Source organism: Mustela lutreola, chromosome 3, assembly GCF_030435805.1.
Source record: "Mustela lutreola isolate mMusLut2 chromosome 3, mMusLut2.pri, whole genome shotgun sequence".
In the NCBI taxonomy this organism is placed as follows: Eukaryota; Metazoa; Chordata; class Mammalia; order Carnivora; family Mustelidae; genus Mustela; species Mustela lutreola.
Window position 1 is genome coordinate 16,947,288 of NC_081292.1, and position 17,733 is coordinate 16,965,020.

Here is a 17,733-nt window from a genome sequence, read left to right on the forward strand (position 1 = left end):
AGTGACACTCTGTGACCTTGGGTCGGTAACTCGGATGTTGTCACTGAACTTCTCTGTTCTGTCCATATACTAACAGCTCACATTCCGCGAACATGTCCCGTGCACGTGCTTCACGTGTTTGAACTCACTCAGTCCTCACAGCAACCCCAAGAGTAGGTGCTCTTACCAATCCTGTTTCATGGGTAAGGGAACCCGAAGCTCAGAGGTTACGGAACTAACTTGCCTGAGGTCACCCGGCTGGGAAGTGGCCGAGCCAGGAGCTACACGTAGGTGGTCTGGTCCCAGGGTCCCACCCGGTATCCACTAGAACCTTCTGCCTCCCTCATGGGGTGAACCTCAGAGTGCATGAGATTTAACGGGGAAGCCCTGTGTCATAGGTGCTCAAACCTTGTTCCATTTTTGCTCCCCTTCACAGCCTGACACAGCTCCAATATTTTTTTCTGAGCTTTTTACATAGCTGATATAGTACTCTACATGCAATTTTCTATCTTACTTTCTTTAGGAACATAACATTACTCAGACGTCTGTTTCTCATGTCACTCAAAAATGTCCATGTTTCCCTCTTTCTTCTACTCCACACTGTTTCTCGATGAACAGCTTATTTATTTACTAATTAAAGATTTATTTATTTATCTGAAAGAGACTGAGAGCAGGGGGAGGGGCAGAAGGAGAGAAAGAATCTTAAGCAAACTCCAAGCTAAGTGTGGCGCCTGACATGCATGGGGCTTGAACCCATGACCCTGATGAGATCATGATCTGAGCCAAAAATCAAGAGTTGAATGCTTAAGCGACTGAGCCACCCAGGCACCCCCTTGACTGAACAGTTTAGTCCTAAAGCCACTTGGGTGGGCTAGAGCCAGGAGGGTGACGGTGATGAGGAGGGCACGGTGGCCTGGAGCAGGTGTCAGAGCCCGAGCTGCGTGAGGAAGTACAGAGCAAGGAGGGTCCACATGGGGAGGGGGTGGACTGGAATGGGGTGTCAGCACCTGAGCGGGAAGAGGTCGCCAGGGAAATACTAAAATGGCTATGTATAGGGACACTGATCGAAGAAATAAATATTTGGGGGCTCCTGGGTGGCTCAGTGAGTTAAGCCTCTGCCTTCATCTCGGGTCATGATCTCAGGGTCCTGGGATCGAGCCCCAATATGGGGCTCTTTGCTCAGCAGGGAGCCTACTTCCCCCTCTCTCTCTCTCTCTGCCTGCTGCTCTGCTTACTTGTGATCTCTTGCTCTCTCTCTGTGTCAAATAAATAAAATCTTTTTTTTAAAAAAAGGAAAAAAAGAAAGAAATATTTTAAGGGTGATGGAAACCAAGTCTCTAGCCATTAGAACAGGGAGTTAAAATACAGAAAACAGGGAGACCAGAAAGAAATCTTGAAGGTTGTATATAAACTGGAGATGGTGGTTTGAACTCACAGTTTCAAATACTGATAATTTAGAGGTGTTAAGTTATATGGACTCTAATATATAAAATATAAATGATACATGTATACTCATAGAAAATGAATGATATAAAATGTAAACAGAACATATAAATATATGCGAGTATTCCCTGGGTCCCTGGTTTGCCCACTGACAGCGACACTCCTATAATGATGTCTACACAGAGGGCCCAGGGCTCTTGGAGAAATGGCTGCCTTCATGTCTGGGGCAGGGAAAACACAAAAATGATCCTGAGACATCTTGTGACAGAAAGTGCCGAAAAGATAACACAGACGTGTCAAAAAGACACAGAAGCCAGCTCCCACTGGAAAACATGCACAACTGGAGAACCAGAATAATGGTTAAAAAAATAAAAAAGGATTATAATACCCAAAATAAAATAGGAAACCCTGAGTCTATACTCAGGACTACCCGGATTCCAGATTCCGTAATTGCCGGTTTAGGTGAGATTCTCCTCCTTCTGGCTGTGAGCAATTCAGGGCCGGGGACACGGGGAACGAGCAAGCCCTGACTTAGCTTCTTGGCACCCTCAGTGTCTATGCCACTTGGAGCTGGCACACAGCAGGCATTTAATAAATGTATGTTGGGCGAATGGATGGCGATGTGCTCCTGGGGCAGAGGCCCGCTCACACAGAATGTACCCGAATAGGATTCCCGAGCTTGCCTGTGGAGCAGCCGGGGACTGAGAGCCTGGCCTTGGGGTCCAGGAGCCTAGAGGAACAGGGTGCCTGTTTGACCTTAGGGAGCAGCTGCCACCTCTCCCTACCACCTTTCCATCCGGGCCTGCAGCAGCATGAGAACTGTAGAGTCTCAATACCCAGTGACCCAAGAAGTGCAATTAAGTTGAAATTAGTTGGCATAATTAATTAGACGGGTAAATAGCTCCCTGTCAACACCAATCAATCCATTCTGCATGTAATCAGCTCAGCCAAGGCAGGCGAGGCACCGAGGCAGCTGCTCCTTCTGTTGGCGGGCAGGGGCAGGGGTGGGAGTGAAAATGGGACAGGATGTCCAGCCGGCACGCTAAAGCCCACCCACAGGGCCTTCTACAGTGGCTTTTCACCGGAGCAGCCTCTCCCGGGCTGGGCTCAGCGATTCCATCCTGGGCACCCAGCAAAACCCCAGTTTCCCTCCCAGGAGCCCTCAGCTGCATCGTCCCTCCGCCTTCTCCAGCTTCCTCCTTTCAAGTTCCCAGCTCAGGATTTCTGGTGTGCCTAAAAAACCATAAACATGCCTAAAAACTGTGGGAGCTCCCAGTGTTGGGCTAGTAAATTTGCAGATGCTTTTTTCAAGTTAAGGTAGAGCTAAGTGAGTAACATTTACCCTTGTTAGAGTTCAGCTCTCTGAGTTTGGAGAAATGCATACAGTCATGTAACCACACCACAGCTAAGATCTAGAACATTTCTATCCCCTACACTCCCCTGCTCCCCACTCCCATCGCCTGGCAACCATGAATGCATGATCTCTCCCCAAAGTGTCACCTATTCCAGAATGTTCTATAAATGGAATCCTACAGCGTGAACCTTTTGAGTCTGACTTCCTTTTGCTTAGCAGAATGCACTTGGGATTGATCCATATTGTGATGTGTGTCAGTGGTTAGCTACTTTTCACGGCTGAGTAGTGTCTTATAATAACACAAATGTATCAGTTTATCTGTTTCCCAGTTGAAGGACACAGGGTTGTTTCCAGTTTTGAGTGTTTATGAACAAAGCCACTATAAATATTCACATATATGTAGCTTTTGTACAAACACAAGTTTTCACTTCACTTGAATAAATTCCTAGGGGGGCCGTCTGCTGGGTCTTAAGGCAGGTGTGTTGATAACTTCATAAGAAACTGCCAACTGTCCTAAAATCCTGTACCATTTTTCATCCCACCAGCAACGCATGAGACTTCCAGGAGCTTCGCATCTTTGCTAGGGCATACATGGCAAAAAACAGTGATGCCCATTGCTGTGGACAGCAGGTTCGGCTGGAAAATTTTCAGGGCCCTATGCAAAATGAAAACACGGGCCCCATGATCAAAACAAAAGGAAAAAATTGCCATTAATAGTATTAAAATAGAAAGCTTTTTCCTTTCTACTGTAGTCTTTCTCTCAGGTTCCCATGCTAGTATTTTTTCCCATTTGCTATTCCATGTTTTGAAAAAGAAACATTAAAATTCAAAATTATTAGCATGAATCTTACCATTCATCTTCATATTGTGCAATGCTATTTCAAATGCAAACGGGAGCGCATTGAACCTGTCTGTAGGATCCCTGAAATTACACAATTCCTATTTCGTTCGTACGTGTGTATGTACTTTGTTTTTCCCAGAAAGTAGAAACACTGCACAAAACGAGCTCACTTGTTTTTATTTCACTTTTTACTACATACGTGTTCTACCAACACTCTCTACCTCTGGCCCACTGGTGACAAAGGAAGTATCTTCTCTCTTTCCCCTTCAGTGAGCACTGGTACAATTCCTTGGTTGTTTCTTAGAACACAGTTGCCCTTTCCTGCATTTGAAGCAAATTCCGGTTCCAACAGAAAGTGTGGCCTCTCGGGTCTGCCCTCACCCACCCTGGGTCCCAGAGGTGAGGGACTGACCTCGTCTTTGTGGGGCGTGTCACCGACTCCCCACACACCATGGGCACACCGGAGCTCTGAGGTCACGGACACTGTGAATGTCTGTGCTGGAAGGTCACCTGGGAGCTGCAGAGGGGCTCCGTGCCTGTGTCTCATGTGCTCACACTGCCATTGGACCTCACTTACAAACCCCAAGTTCAGTGATCAAAATCATTTCGAATTTCAAGACGGTGAAAGCAGAGCCTTCAATGGAGCATAAAGGGCCCTTGTGAGCCCCGGTCCTCTGTGACCAACTACACAGGCTGCCTCGAGAAAGGAGTTCTTTCCTGTGCTTGTCATTTGTGATAACAAATTGAAATATTTTTATTTATTTACTTTTTTAAGATTTTATTTATTTATTTGACAGACAGAGATCACAAGTAGGCAGAGAGGCAGGCAGAGGAAGAGAGGGGGAAGCAGGCTCCCTGCTGTGCAGAGAACCCAATGCGGGGGCTCCATCCCAGGACCCTGGGATCATGACCTGAGCCGAAGGCAGGGGCTTTAATCCACTGAGCCACCCAGGTGCTCCTAAAATTAAAATACTTTTATAATATCAAAAAAAATTTCATCCCAGAGATCCAAGCTCATGACATTGTTTAGGGTGTTGTTCCTTAGGTAATTCACTCAAGCTTTGTCTCTCTGCCAGCATTGTTCCTTTTTCTAGAATGCAGAACACAGCTTCTATTCTTACATTACAGCACAGCTCCTGGCCTGGCCAGGGCACCCACGGGTGCTGAGGAAATTCTAGTCGGTTTTCAGAGAAACCCGCTGCGCTGGAATAAGCTCCCTCCACCCCCGTGTCAGGGCAGGATGGGGCCAGAGCACTGAGGTTTCCCCCTCCACGACCCCCACCACACACAGCAGGAGTGGCTGGGGTAGGAAGGTTGAAGCTATCGGCTGTTAAAGGAAGGAATGTGTAAGTAGGTCAACCCAGTAGCGTCGCAACAACTTAGAAATGATTCTCAGGAATTTCACAGAGCTCCTGGTACAGGTCAGCAAGTGGTCAGAACCTGCCCAAGGTGCCATGGGGCTGATGTGGGTCCTCAGAGGGACCCTCCCTCCAAGCCCCACAGGGAAACTCTTCCTCTGCAGGACCCCACCCCGTCTCTTTGCTTTGGAAAATAATTCCATTGGCTCTGCCTTTTGTTTCGTGAATATTACATGTTCCTTTTAAACATTTGTGAAAACACAGATAAGCAAAAATAAATAAAATGCATTAAAATGAAAAAAACAGGAAAACAAACCTACACCCTATCTTCCACAGCCACACCCATGGAATCATAATTTTTGACATTTATTGTGCGTTGGGGCAACAGTGTTGATGGCATCTCTCGGGACCCACAGCAACTTCCCTCTAGAGCATGCCACCCCCCCACCGCCCGCACCCTGCGGCACAGCACGGAGTGAGGTTCCAGGTGTCCGGGGTGGAGAGCAGTTGGGAGCAGGGTTTCCACTGGAACCATCCCTGGTGGGGCAGGGCCTCATCCTGGGCTTGTCCTCACCTCTCTGGCACCCGAGCATGGTTCTCTAGCCCTCCTGGAAACTCACCCATGAACTGATCCTCTGCAACAAATCCCCTTCTGCTCGGCCAGCTAGAGTGGGTCCTGTTGTCTGCAATGAAGACCTCCCTGCCGGGGCCTCAGCTTCTCTCCCACACTCCTTCACAGCCCTCACGGGAAAATGCAATCGCCTTACTTGTGTATTCGTTTTCCTACTTAATAGCTCTCTCTCTCTGTCTTTTTTTTTTTTTAAGATTTTATTTTATTATTTATTTTATTTTATTTTATTTTATGTATTTATTGATTCATTTGGCGGGGGAGGAGCAGAGGAGGGACCCGCAGACTCCCCGCTGAACGTGGAGCCCGAGGACCCGGGGCGGGATGCCGGCTCAGTTCCGGGCTCTGAGATCATGATCCTGAGCTGAAATCAAGAGTTGGATGCTTAACCGACTGAGCCGCCCAGGAGCCCCTACTTCATACCATTTAATGAGGGAGGAAGCTCATGGACCACTTTGATCCCAGGGCCTCTTACCAGCCGTTGGTAAGTATTTGCCGAGTGAAATATTTGGTCCTTTCCAGCAGCCCTTAGCTTGCCCCAGAGTGAACGTACTAGCACCAGCCACTTCTGTGGCTCAAGTTGGGGGTATTCTTCCTGCATGTATGCCTTCCCTGCCAACACTTGCTGCCTCTTTCACGGAGAAAAGCAGTGTTTTAGAAGATTCCGGCTTGAACCATTCCCTGCCCCCCCCACCCCCGCCTCTTGTTACTTAAGGTTGTATAGATGAATGAGCTCACCATGGCCAGTTCCCTGCTTCCCTTCAATGAAGCAAAGACCTGCTCTGCGATGAGTGTGTGCATGTCTTTGTGTTAAGTGAGGACCGTTTCTCTGAATAGAAGGAACCACAGACTCAGAGGTAGATCATTGATTCCTCAAACACTGACCACGTGTCTACCATGTTTTTTTCTTTTTTTTAAAAAATATTTTATTTATTTGACAGAGAGAGCTCACAAGTAGGCAGAGAGGCAGGCAGAGAGAGAGAGAGAGAGAGAGGGAAGCAGGCTCCCCACTGAGCCAAGAGCCTGATGCAGGACTTGATCTCATGACCTGAGCCGACGGCAGAGGCTTTAACCCCAAGATCATGACCCCAAGATCATGACCTGAGCCGACGGCAGAGGCTTTAACCCACTGAACCACCCAGGCACCCTACTGTGTCCTTCTGTCTGTCTGTATGAAGAGCAAGAAGAAGCCTGGACCTCCAAGTCTGCTTTGTAATCAGACTTTCTCCCTTTGGCTATCAGACTGTCACCTAAAGTAGTTGGAGCCTCTAAGCCTTAAAGTAGGAGCCAGATGGCACAACAAGGTAGTTGTGCAATTTCAGGCTCAAAAGCTATGTTTGAAATCCAGGTGCAGGAGTAGATTTTAGTGATACGATTTGAAAACATTAGTATTTAAGGAGCCCAGGCCCTGCCTGGATGCCTGGCCACTGCAGGTAGGAACCATGACACCCATTAGCCCTGTGACCAAGGGGGTCTCATGCCTCTGTGTCTTAACACCAGTTGGGGTGCCGGGAAGCACCCTGGGACCCCTGTCCCTGCCATTGTATCTGTTGGATCTGTACGCAAAACCACTGTCCTGATCTAGGTGTGACCCACCTGCTGGGAGCCCCATGGCTGCTGGGACCACACCCTTCCCCACCTGTCTCACGGAGGGCGGGGGCGGGTGGAACAGGAGGGCCCTGAGAAGTAAGCGCTGTCACCCTTTCCTGTCCTCTGGCTAGGGGACCTCGTCACCCGCCTCACCTCGTATGTGAGGAGAGGAGGCCAGTGGATCTTGGAGTCCACTCCTGGCCAGGCCACGGAAAGGCCACTTGGTTATTAAATCTGATCCTGCCCCCATTTGGAACTAATAAACAGGTCTCTCATGAGACTAAAAGGTGGGGATATAGAAATGATCCAGCCGGAGTCCCTGCCCTCCAGGAAAGACAAGTAATTACTGCAGGATGTGAGACGCGTCCCCCTCTCAGCAAACCCTGGAGGACCCACCCCGCGCTCTGCTCGGCCTACGGCAGACCCTGTCACGGAGGTGCTGACAGTCCACCAGAAAGACAGCAAAGGAGAAGTCACAATGTCAAATTAGGATGAGCATTAAGGTCAAGGGAGCCAAGAGAAGGCAGCTCAGAGAGGCCTGACCTAGCCCAGGGCTCAGGAGGCCTCTCTCGGGTCACAGCCAAGTGCAGGTGGCCACCAGCAGGACGGGTAGGAACCAGCTGGGGGAGGGGAGAGGGAATGGGCACCCAGGTCCCACAGGGGTTGTGTGGAGGGTGGTGAGGGGAGGGGACAGAGGAACTCCAAAGCTCAGGCCTCTGGGGGCACAGGAGGACTTCCACAGGGTAAAGTCTGAGGAAAACCCTCCTCCGGCCCCACATTCCGGCCTCTTTCCGCCTCCCCTCCAGCTGCCCAGCTGGCTGTGCCCTCGCTCCTGGCTTGTCACAGTAGAATAATGAAATGAGACACGAGGGCCTGCAGCCAGCTACTGAGTTTTGGCTGGGAAGGGGCCAGGCCTGCTGCTTCCCCAGAATGCCACAGGCGAACTTACCAGAAATGGCGGCCTTCTCCCCAGCGTCCTTCCTTCCCTGATGGCCTTTCCTCTCACTCAGCCTTCTACATGGCGCTCTCTATATATGTGTATATATACATATAGATGAAATTTTTTTTTTTTTAAAGATTTTATTTATTTATTTGACAGAGAGAAATCACAAGTAGTCGGAGAGGCAGGCAGAGAGAGAGAGAGGGAAGCAGGCTCCCTGCTGAGCAGAGAGCCCGATGTGGGACTCGATCCCAGGACCCTGAGATCATGACCTGAGCCGAAGGCAGCGGCTTAACCCACTGAGCCACCCAGGCGCCCCTAGATGAAATTTTTAATTTAATTTTATTTTTAAAAATATTTTTATTTATTTATTTGACAGAGAGAGACATAGTGAGAGCGCACAAGCAGGGGGAGTGGGAGAGGGAGAAGCAGGCCTCCCGCTGAGCGGGGAGCCTGATGCAGGAATTCGATCCCAGGACCCTGGATCATGACCTGAGCGGAAAATAGTCGCTGAACGACTGAGCCACCCCTATTTTATTTTATTTTCAAAGCAGAGAGAGCTGGAAAGGAGATGAGACTCACAATGAGCATGGGCCCTGGAAGCCGCTCACCCTGACCTCCCTCTGGCTGGAGCAGTGACCGGAGAGCTGTTTGAGGAAAGAGAGGCTGCGGGCTGCGGGCTGTGGTCAGGTCAGAGGCGGCTCACCATGTGTTTGTGACCCTGCCAAACAGATGGAGTCAGCGGCCCGTGGGTGGCATGGAAGTGCAGGGAGAGGTCAGCGTGAGAAGAGAAGCCCCAGCTCCTAACAGCCGGGAGCGCCCTGGTGCAGACCGATCCCGGAGCTTCTGGTCTTCACCCTCAGGTAAATGGAAAATTCCTGAAAATTCTAGATGTGCTCCCTTGGGAGAGACACAGCAAATCCACCAGAACCCAAGACGGAACGAAGTGGCTGTCCACAAGCTCCTCAGACGTCGCCTGTCAAACACACGCACGAGAATGTTCACTACAGCAGTTGTTACTGACGGGCGAGGATGAGATGTTCCAGAATCAGAAGACTAGAGCAGCTGGGGCTGCCGCCACAAAGTACCACAGACGGGGTGGCTGGGACAACAGACACTGCGTCTGTCACAGTTCTGGAGGCCGGAAGTCTGAGGCCAAGGTGTGGGCAGGGCGTTTCTCGGAGGCCTCTCTCCCTGGCTTGTCCATGGCCATCTTCTCCCTGTGCCCTCACATGGTCTCCCCCTTGCGTGTGTCCAGCCTGATCTCCCCTTCTCAGGGACACTCTGCTATGGTTACAAAGAACAGGAAGATCTATCTGTGTTGGCAGGAAAAATAGTTCCAGGCTTGCTCTTAGTCATAGGACAATAGGACACTGATATGGGTGGTCGCCCTCTGGAGAGGGAACAGATTGGGCCCCAGAGTGGGATGAGGGGGATTTTCTTTACTTGTTTGCAGACTGGTTCACCCCGTCCCTTGCCCTGGCTTTGAACTCTCCCGCTGCGGGCCAAGTCTCTTTCCCTACCCCATGGACGTTGAACTTGGCCAGGGGCCTTGGTTGGTCCAGTGGAATTCTGATGGAGGTACCCAGAGCAGAGGCTTTAAATGTGCTTGTTTAGCATAGCTTCACCTCCCGGGCTGCCATGACCCTCAGTGAGAAGAATATAGGCCAGAAATGGCTGGTCCCAGGAGAACGTGGAGACAACCTTTGTCCAAAGGGACAAATGTACGATTCCATGTATGTGAACGTCTGGAATAGGCAAATCCATAGATTGTAGATTAGAGGCTATGGGGAGTGGGGAGGGGATAAGGAGCTATTGCTTAATGGGTACAGTTTCTGCTTGGCGTGAAGCAAAGGTTCTGGAAACTGATAGTTAAGATGATTGCCTGACATCGTAAATGAACCTAGTGCCTCTGAATTACATACTGCGAATGGTTGATATGGTGTATTTTGTGTAGTATCTGTCACCACAATTTAAAAAATAATGTAAAAGAGCAAAACCATTGGATTTAACACACTGGGTCATGAATTGGTATCGTGTGTGAATGGCATTTCAGTACAATTATTTTTTAAACATGATAAATACATACTGGGTGGCTCAGTGAGTTAAGGCCTCTGCCTTTGGCTCAGGCCATGTCCCAGGGTTCTGAGATCGAGCCCTGCATCGGGCTCTCTGCTCGACAGGGAGCCTGCTTCCCTTCTCCTCTCTCTGCCTGCCTCTTTGCCTACTTGTGATCTCTCTCTCTCTCTCTGTGAATAAATAAATAAAATCTTAAAAAAAGAAAGAAAGAAACAAAGAAAGAGAGAAAGAAAGAAAGGAAGAAAGAAACATACTTGTTTAAGCCGTTGGGTGTTAAATGATTTGTGAAAGCAGCAGGAGTCTGGCAATTTTTGACGGAGAGGGTATGTATGGGCATATGTTTTCTATACTGAGCACGTATTATTTTCATAATACAAAGGATGCAAAATCAGCATGTATTGGGTTCCCCCTAAACAGGCCCCTCTTTCTTGTTTTCCTGCCTGGTGGTAGCACCAGAATGTTTCTGGACATTATTCATCCTGATTTGGAATGACTCTTGGTTTCTCTCTTTGTCCTTGGCTGTTAACCAGATCCAAGTCCTGGCTGTTCCTGGAGAACTTGTCTCTATTGGCTCCTTAATCTCGGTCTCCAGAGCCATCTCCTGGGTCTGGATCGCCTGTCTGCTTCCCTGGGTGGCCTCCCTGCCTGGTCCATCCAGGCTGTGGGAGAGCAGTAATTCGCAACACACTTAAGCACACAAATGTTCCATCCTGTGAAATGGGTTTACGACTTACGACAGCCTCTACCTCCTGTCAGTACCCCCAGGGGTGTGTGAAGAGGTCCTAAAGCTGACCAGCTGGAAGAGGGGCAGGCCACTGTTCCTTCCCCATCTGCCCTCTCCCATCTCTTCTTCCTCCACTTTTAGGATCCTACTACTAGGCGGGTATGGAAACCTCTAGAACCACCAGCAAGGGGAATGTTCCATTCAACATCACTTAGAAGCTGAGAAAGCTGAAGATTCTAATGACTAATTAATGGGGCTTCCAATTCAAAACACTGCTAGATGGATGAAAATTAATTTTGAAGTGCTTTTTAGGCTAGAACTTGAAACATGCTGAAGGAATTGAGTTCTGGTGCTGAAGCAAAACGATCTCTGCCCTTTTTTCTTCTTTATGTGAACAGTTTCTCAACTTTCATGTCTGTAAATACGAAAAATAGGAATAACACTAATGTTGAATCCCATCTTATTCCAGCAAAAAGTAATAGTCCTATGCTCTATATGAACAACATAGGATTAGAACATTGCATCCGGGGCCCCTGTGGGGTTCAGTTGGTTAAGCGTCCGCCTTTGGCTGAGATCATGATCCCATGGTCTTGGGATTGAGTCCCTATGGGCTCCCTTCTCAGCCTTGAGTCTGCTTCTCCCTCTGCCCCTCCCCCAACTTGTGCTTGCTCCAGCTTTCTCTCGAAAATTTAAATAAATAAATGAATAAATAAATAAATAAATAAATAAATTTATTTCTCCCTCTGCCCCTCCCTTGAATGTGGATGCCCCCTCTCTCTGAAGAAAAAAAAAAAAAAGAACATTGCATTCATGTCTTGGATATTTGTTTTGGATAAAATTTTATATTTTTTTAATTTAAAAATTAGGCTTCACATACATTATATGTTTATAAAAAAATAAAAATAATTTAAAAATTAAAAAATAAAAATTAGGCTTCACAGCTATGTATTTATGAGTTTTGATTCATTGAGTACTAATAAAAATAACAACATGTCAGTTTTAGAAGGAAAGTTTGGCCCTTAGAGTCTTACGGTCATGGGAAACAAGAAGATTCCCATGTATGTACCTATTTTTGTTGCTGAGAGTCATGTTAGGGTGATCAATAACCACTCAAACATGGAACATGTATTCTACAAGGACAAAACTCTGCCAAGGATGCAGTAGAATGGAAATAGGAGTTCAGAAGGGGAAACAAATGTTAACTTACCAAGCGTTAAAAGGGAGCTTGTTCAGACGTATTTAAAATAGGTGATGGGGGTGGGGGGGGGTGCTGCGTGGCTCAGTGGGTTGAGGCCTCTGCCTTTGGCTTGGGTCATGGTCCCAGGGTCCTGGGATCGAGCCCCCCATCGGCCTCTCTGCTAGGCAGGGGAACTGCTTCCCTTCCTCTCTGCCTGCCTCTCTGCCTGTTTATGATCTCTGTCTGTCAAGTAAATAAATAAATTCTTAAAAAAATTTTTTTAAATAGATGATGGGTTTCGGGGGGTGGGGGTAGGATTGGGTGGTTTATTGGAATGAGCATCTGACTCTTGATTTCAGCTAGGGTCATGATCTCGGGGCCTTGGGATCGAGAACCTCCTGGGGCTCTAAGCTCAGCAAAGTCTGCTTTTACCCTTCTCCCTGTTCCCCGCCCCCCAACACGGTCTTTCCCAAATAAGTTTTAAAAAAAAATCTTAAAAAAAAAATAGGTAGTGGTTTGTATGGAATCCATAGGATGTTTTTATTTCATTGGACGCATGTTTAAAAAAATCATAGTTTTATTTTTAGAAAATCTGCATTTCCTGGAAATTGCATCTTTTGTAACTGAACTTACAATGAGAAATTTTAGGAATCAACGTTATTCAAGGACGTGCGTAGATGTTTCAGAATTATTTTAGGGGGTGCACGTGAGAAACATGTTGGCTGGTTGTTGCTGGGGGTGAGGGGAGGCTGGAGAGAGGCCAGCGTTGTTTCACTCCCGTGGGGTCCTGCCTCCCCTGCAACCAGCGGTCCCAACTTGAGCAGGTCCCCTCCTCCCTCTCAGTTTGAGTTTGCCCACCTGTGAGTGAAGGACAGGGCGGTACCGAGCCCTCCTGGTTGCTCCAGGAGTAAGTGAGCGGCTGCAGAGGAAGTGTTCAGCCGGGAAGGAACAGCACCCACTATCCACCCAAGGGTGGCATCGTAGGGAAGGAAGCGGATGAGGAAGGAACTGGGGATCCGATTCTTGCAGAGGGGGTTGTTGGGTCCGTAATCAAAGGAGCGAGACTGATACAAAGCGAAGGTCAAGCAGATCTTTATTTTGCGCCAAGAATCAAGAATCAAACCTAGCGGCTGGGGCTGTCTCTTGCAAAGAGGCAACCTCTCCCTGCCTTACAGACTAGCTTTTAAGGCCAAAGGCCATGTGGTTGGGCCTGGCCATGCACAGGTGGCCGAGATTGTAACACACAGAGAAAGCTGCAGAGTCATGCTAGGTCACACATAAGTGACCAATTGAATTGCAATTTACCCTATAGTAGATATTTGAACGAGCCTATCACCTTGGTCAGAATTGGTGCCCAAAAGGGCCCCCAAAGGGCAGGGTCCATACTCCTTGGTAGTTAGGGAGACAGTATGCCGCCCCCACAGATTGGATACCTCCACGTGGCCTGACCCACCCTTGTATTTGGGCTTTGTTACCTGGGACTGGTTTCCCAGACTTGTTTTTAAGCTCCTTGGGGTGGGGGGCAGGGTCAGTTTAAGTTTTCCCGCATAAACAACAAAATCACTGTTTGACTGATGGAGCTGCTCTGGCTAAATACGCCCTTACAGGGGTGACAGTTTAGCTGGCTGAAGAAAGGCAAGGAAGAGATCCCGGTCCCTGACAAGGTGCTTGGGGGTGGAAAAGGCCGGCCCCGCCTGGAGAACAGCCGGTCCAAAGGGCCGAGAGGTGGAAAGGGCTTGTCTGGGGATCCCCTCCGCGGACACCACTTGAGGCCCTGTGGGTCCTCGGCCATCATCACTGCGTCTGCGACCCTGGTGGGCAGGTGACACTGACCACCCCTTACTCCAGACACAGTCCGGACACAGGCAGTCAAGGGTTCCCTGTGCAGCATCCGAGAGCGGGGGGGTGGGGGGGGGGGTGGGAGGGGTGGGGGAGGGGTGGGGGGTTCGGCACCCGCCCGGGTTCTGCTGGCCCTGGGCCTCATGGAGGCAGGGAGGAAGCAGGCTGGGCCTCCCAGCTCGGACTCGCTCAGAAAAGTCTTTGAAAACTTGTGGCACACGTGTTTAAAACATGAAGATATTTTATTGAGTGGAACCTGGGCCCGCTCCTCCCTCCGACCCCGGACCCCCGCCCCTGTGCTCCGCTCCCATAAGTAGGTTTGGATGCGGATGATGCGGTCCCCCGCGTGGGGGCCCAGCGCGCGGTCGTGGCGCGGCGTCCCGAGCCTGACCAGATGGCCGCGCCCCTCCCTCCCCGCGTCCGCTCCCCGTCCCCCCGCCCTAGTTCCCGGGCTGCCGGGCCCAGGGAAACTCGAGAGCCAAACGGACCGGCCGGCCCTCCAGCGTCAGGACAAACGCACCAGCCTGGGTGACGGCGGGGACCGCTGGGCCAAGCGCCCCCTGGCGGCCGTCCGTGTGCACCGCGCGGGAGCCCAGCGCAGGGCGGCCCCTCGCTCTCTCTTCTCCTTCCTTCCCCTTCTCTCCACCGTTCCTTCTCCCTCTCCTTCATCTTCACCCTCCCCTCCTCACTCTCCTCCGCCTTCCTCCCCTCTGCTTCCTTCCTTCTCCCCCCTTCCTTGTTCCTGCAGTTTTGGGTCTTTTAGATTAATTGATTCACAATTTTAAATAGGGAATACATGAACATTGTTCAAATATCTTATTTTCAACTACTCAAAGGTATACTGTGAAAAGTCTTCATCCCGGAAGAACTTCCGACAAATCCCCAAACTGAGGGTCAGTCTATAAAATATCTGACCGTCCACCTCCAAGCTGTCAAGGTCATGGAAAACAAGGCAAGTCTGAGAAACTAACCCAGCCAGAAGCAGCCTAAGGAGGAGGCACGGGAGGATCCCATTATAAACGTGGGATCCTGCAAGGGATCCTGGAACAGAAAAAGGACCTTTGGGGAAAATTAGGGAAATCTGAATCAGGAGGGACTCCAGGCAATACTAGATCAGCACTGGTTCATTAATTGTAGCCAACATACCCCACTAATGCCGGGTGTTAGTAATCGGGGAAACTGGGGGTGGTCTTTAGGGGAATTCTACTGTCCACGATTTCTCTGGAAATCTAAAGCTGCTCACGTAATAGTTCACTTTTTTGAAAGTCTTCATCCTATCCTTGCCTTCAACCAGGCAGTTTCCACCTCTCCCGGCACGTATTAATCATTGATCTTGGTCGTCTGTGTGTCCTTTCAGAGATTTAACGTGCAAACACGAGCAACTATGAACACTCTTGCCCCCCTTCATACAGTAATGGCAGCGCACCCCACACCCGGTTCTGCCCTTGCTTTCTTCAGTCGTTTCATATCAGGCATGGAGTCTGCCCTGTTCTTGTTTTCCTTCTGGAGGGACCCTCATTCCTCTGGCCACTTCCCTGTTCATGGACTTGGGAGCTTTCCAAGATTTTTGCAGTTCTAACATGACTTGAGGGCATAACCCTGGAGGGGGGAGAGTTTGTCCGTTGGCCTGCAGGGACCCAGGAGAGAGTCGTTTGTAACTGTAGTCGACAGGGACCCCATAAAGGTTCCTCTGAGTTGTGTGTGTGTTGGGGGCTTCCCTCTCTGTCCCCTCTGCCCCATTCTTCGCCATCCTGCACCCGCCGGCTGTCCTGGGGCCCCCGGTGACCGCACCTGGAGCATAGCCCCTGTGAGGTACCCCCCCACCCCCACCTCCCCGGGACCATGGGTGGGAGGACTGCGTGATCGTGGGGCTTCCACTGAGGAGGGTGAGGGTGGGGGAAACTCCCCCAGGATCGTCTGCTCCACCCCGCGACTCCTCCTAAGGAGACTTGAAGGTGCCCTTAGGAGTCTTCCCCCACCCCCTCCCCCGTGCCGCCACCCCAGCCTCCCCTGCCCAGGAGCTCGTCCTGTCTTTCCCCCTGTGGGTCGCGCTGACCTCCCACTCCAGGGGTCTTTCTCCAATATAGAGATCTTTCACCCACCCCACCTCTGACTTTCTCCCCCCCCAACTCCCCGGAGTCCTGGTGCCCGCTCTGGAGATGATAATGGCATTTTCCCACCTCCTTACACGCATGGCCATTCGTTCCCTTCCACATCCCACCGTAGCTCCCCAGTTCTTGGTGATTTAAACAACTCCTCCCGCAACATTTTATAACGACACATTTCAGAAAATAGAAAACGTTGAAAGACTTGTGCAGTGCGCGTCAGTGTGCCCCGCGCCTGGATCGACCTCAGGGCCTCGAGGCCCGCGGGCCAGCAAACTCCTGGCTTCTCAAAAGCTTGGCAACCGTCGGGACACTCCTCCAAAGCCCTTCTGCAAGCCTGTCGCTGGCTGGAGTTCACTCTTCATTTACGTTTTTGAAGGTAAAATTGACATCCAGAGAAATACACAGATGTTAAGTGAGCCGTGATGTGGCTGATTTTAGATGGTCCGTGGGAGAGTGTTTTCTAGTTTAATAGTAATGTGTTTATTTTAACCTGTGTTGAAAACAAACCAACCCACCCACTACCATTTTCCTTGCATGGTAGTGACATAGTTTCCCTTAACAAGGAAGGTAGTTAATGAGCTGCTGTAAAGGACTGGGGGTTGGGGGAAGGATGGGGTGGGGGGCTTCCAAGGTGCTGAGGCTGTTTCCCGAGCTGCTCTCGCTTCGGAGAGTGGCCTCGGCCTGCGGAGCTCCCGGCCGCGGGCAAACTTGGGGCGCCGGGAGGGGCGGGGCCCCGGCTGGATCCCGGGTCCGCGGTGGGGGCCGGAAAGGCGGGCGTATGTGCTTGCCTGGATGTGTGTGTTTTTCTTTCTTTCTTTCTTTTCTCTTCCTTTCTTTCTTTTTCTTTTCTCTTTCCCTCTTTTTTTTTTTTTTTTTTTTTTTTTTTTTTTTTTTTTTTTTTTTAATGTGTGTGTTTTCAAATCATTATGCACCTGCGCCTCCGCTCCAACCCTTGGGGGCTGGGGATGTCCCGGTGAACACCCAGCACAGGGCCGGGAATACAGCAGGTGCCAGTGAGTGTTTCTCGAGATCCCGAGTATGCAAACGCTTTGATGCACTATTTAAAAAATAGGACAGTACAGAAGCAGGAAGAATCCCACCTCTCCGTGTCCTCTCTACTCAGCCCAGTGGGGTCAAGCAAACCCCAGTGTTTGCTGACCGTCCAGCAAGCAGAGGAAGACTCGAGAGTCGGCGGGAGGTGATCTGCGTTCGCTTTGGCGCTCGCGTCCGGGAACTCAGAGCAGACAGAAATGAAGCCGCCGTTTCTCGTCTGAGCATGCGCACCGGGCCCCAGCACTAGCTTCATTATCCTCCGGCGGAAAGCCTACAGTAGGTGCCTCGTTAGCGCAGTAGGTAGCGCGTCAGTCTCATAATCTGAAGGTCGTGAGTTCGATCCTCACACGGGGCACAATACTTTTGTTGGCTCTACATCTCCACTCCAGCCAGAACGACGGATTTTATTTGCCCCCGGGTACACAGGGAGACCCCAGAACCCGCGCTTTTCCGCAAAGGGGTCTCCGGGGAGACGCTTGGCTCGCCTCGCCTGCCGGAAAAACCGGTCCTCGCACGCTGTCAAGTCTCCCTTCTGTGTTCCGGGCCCTGGACTGAGGACTGGAAGGAAGGCCGAGGCGTGACGACAGGGGGACACACGCGGCACACTGGCCGCGACCCCG

General features: G+C 50.2%; 1 non-coding gene across 1 annotated transcript; it reads left to right on the forward strand.

Annotated features, from left to right (window-relative positions):
- The first annotated feature begins 17,395 nt into the window (after positions 1-17,395).
- TRNAM-CAU (transfer RNA methionine (anticodon CAU)) lies at positions 17,396-17,468 on the forward strand. Its single transcript has one exon. It is a non-coding gene; the product is annotated as a tRNA-Met (tRNA).
- Positions 17,469-17,733: the final 265 nt, after the last annotated feature.